The sequence below is a fragment of the Leucopleurus acutus genome (genome assembly GCF_964270905.1).
Source record: "Leucopleurus acutus genome assembly, chromosome: 16".
Classification (NCBI taxonomy): Eukaryota; Metazoa; Chordata; class Mammalia; order Artiodactyla; family Delphinidae; genus Leucopleurus; species Leucopleurus acutus.
This window is the reverse complement of record NC_139158.1, coordinates 41,359,952-41,363,160: the sequence shown is the minus strand read 5'-3', so window position 1 is coordinate 41,363,160 and position 3,209 is coordinate 41,359,952.

The window sequence follows — 3,209 nt, the reverse complement described above, 5'->3', positions numbered from 1 at the left end:
CACCGCGCCGCCACCGCGCCGCCACCGCAGGAGCCTGCTCTCCGCGACTCAGCGCACTCCCCACCGGAAATTATCTGGCGCGCGGCAGTCACGGGGCGGGGCGGGATGGGAAACTGCTTCCGGGCCAAGACTTGCTTAGCAACGGCGGCGGCGACGCAGCGCCTTCTGGCGGCCAGATCCGGGAAAGCCTGTAAAGTCCGGGGTCTTCCCTCTTAGAACCTCAAAACCCCTCCTTGGAGTGACAGGGGAAAGCAGGCAGAGTGATCCTCCGGGGAAGAAGACAAGACGCTGCCAGGGGTTAGGAACCCAAAGCAGAAAAGCGGGGATCAGGACCACTTGGTACCGCCTGGCAAATGAGGAAGGAAGCGGAGAGGGATGGGAGAATTCACGGTCCAAAGTGGCCTGTCCCAGTGATGACAGCCATGCATGTGATCGCAAATTTTCTAGTATCATGTTTCACAACATAAGAGAAAGGTGAAATTAATTGCAATTATATATATATATTATTTTACCCAGTATATCAAAAATATACTGGGTAATTTATTTAAAAAAATAAAATTAAAAAAAAAATTTTTTTTTAAAAACTATATTTTACCCAGTATATCAAATATATACAAAAATATACAAACACGTAATCAGTAGGAAAAAAAAAAAAAACTAATGTAATGTTTTGCTTTTTTTTTTTTTTTTTTTGGTGCTAAGTCTTTGAAATCTTGTGTGTATTTTACATTTGCAGCATATTTCAATCCAGGAGCTAAACTGTCATAGGAAATTCTTGTTCTGTATTTAGATTTCATAAAATGTATGGTTAAAAAGTGGATACCCAAATGGTTCCAGTCATGCTGTTTTCAAACAACTGAATGGAATACCACTTTTCAAATGTAAATTTAAGTTATTTAAATAAAGTTAAAGTCCTGGGGGACAGGTTGCAGAGGTCAAACCAACCCACATAACTGAAGTCTAAATTCAAAGCCCTCACAGCTCTTAACTGCCCTGGGGCCCTACCTGCCCCACAGGAATCTCAGCAGCCCCTGCCCAGATGTGTGGCCCAGGCAGGGCAGGTAGAGAGAGCGATGACAGAGGAAGTAGGCAGGCCCCCCAAGAAAGATGCCCCCCACCAAGGTCCAACCTCAGCTCCAGGCCTTGTCTCCAAAAGCCCAATAACAGAGGCATGTGACAGTCCCTGGGGAACAAACTCATGTCCAAGGTTTCTACAAATGCTCCAGGAGGGGAGACTGACCTCATAAGCTCACCTGCCTGCCAGGTGTTTCAACAGGGAGAAATTTCAGAGACAATTTCCTATCAGGAAAACCCAATGTGCTACATTATTTTGTTTTGAATTTTATTTTATTTAGTTTTTTATACAGCAGGTTCTTATTAGCTATCCATTTAATACATATTAGTGTATACATGTCAATCCCAATCTCCCAATTCATCCCACCACCACCAACTGCCCCTAATGTGCTACATTAAATGAATGCTAAAAGATAATTTTTAGAAAAGGTAAAATTGTGATTCTCATACAAATATGAAATGAACACATGACAAAGATTTCAACTCATTCATTATGAAAGAACCAGTAAGATGTTGCAATCGGTTCAAAGGAGAATTTAAACTGCACAAGGCAATCAGGAATGCTGAAATGTATTTATAAATAGATGTACAGCTGGTTAGTATTCACCGTGCAGTATATCTGGCAGGACACCCAGTCTTTTTTTTTTTTTTTGGTCATTTCCAAATGAACTGAGTTAAAACTAAATAGATTACTGACTACCAAAGAAATAAGGGTACCTAAAAGTTTCCTTTAATGCCTAAGATATATATTATATTATGTCATATATAGCCTATGTGTTTTCAACATCTTAATGAAAATCGTTGAGATCCAAGTATTTTTTATCATAAGTTTCCATTTAGGGCACTATTGTCTCTTTGTAATGAAAGCTATAATGATCTCTGTAATGATCTTTGTCTGCTCTGCCCTAGTCTCCTGATTATTTTGCTTGTATTATTGTTATTTTTCAGAACTTTTATATACATCTGTGTTACAACTATGCATCCTCCAGTTGTTTGATTTCCGTCTATAATTGAGTGGATGTAATGTGCACTGCCATTTTTTTATTACAATTTTTTCGTTCCACTCTTCATTTCGATTCATTTATGGGTTGGCTGGATTTCATTATAGTATTTTCTTTTTGTTTTGCTTTGCTTTGCTTTGTTTTCCAGGGGCCCCACGGGGCTGCTGCTCTTTTCCCAGAGCTCCTTAGTCTGTGAGATGCCTGATTAGAATATTGGCTGGATATTCATGGATCCCATGTTCTCTCCCTGCCAAGAACTTTGTAAACATCATTATTCTATTTTTTCCCTGGGGTTTAAAGTTTCTGGGGGAAAAGAGTAAGGCCAGCATGATTTTCGTTTTCCCTTTTGGGAGTGACTTAGGTTTTTTTTATTGCAGTGAGATTAGTCATGACACTTCGAGAAAGAAAACATTCTTAAAAGTGCATACATTTTAACCTGAGTAAATCTTTGACAGTTTCAGCAGTTTAACACAAATTTACAAAAAAAAAAAAAAAATCAAAGCTGAATCACTTCCACATAACCAGTGGGAATGTAAAGTGGCACAGCCTCTCTGGGAAACAGTTTGGTGGTTTCTTTAAAAACTAAATATGCAACTACCATTTAAGCCCAGCTTGCACTCCTGGGCATTTATCCCAGAGAAATGAAAACTTATGTTCCCACAAAAACCTGTACAGAAATATTTAAGCCAGAATAAAAATTCTGTCTACTGTATGATTCCATTTATAAGATAAACTGGAAAGGAGAGAATTTCGGGAACAGAAAACAGATCATTGGTTGCAGGGGCTGGGGTTGGGGAACAGAAGGAAATTAGGGGAGAGTTTTATGGGACTGATCACAGTGGTGACTCCCTCACTGAACGGATCTGTCAAAATTCATAGAACGTACGCTGAAAAGAGTGAATTTCACTGTATGTAAGTTATATCTTAATAAACCTGACTCTAAAGAAAATAGAACCACCATGGTTTACCTCAGTGTCCCCACCACTCAGTAACTTTAAAAAGCACGAACTACATTTAAATGCCTTGGAGTCCCATAGTTACTTGGGCTCCTAGGCCATGCTGTTATTGCTTTCTGTTTCAGCACATTCAATCTTATTTTTACCCTGCCCATTGTCCTATGTTACTGATGACTCA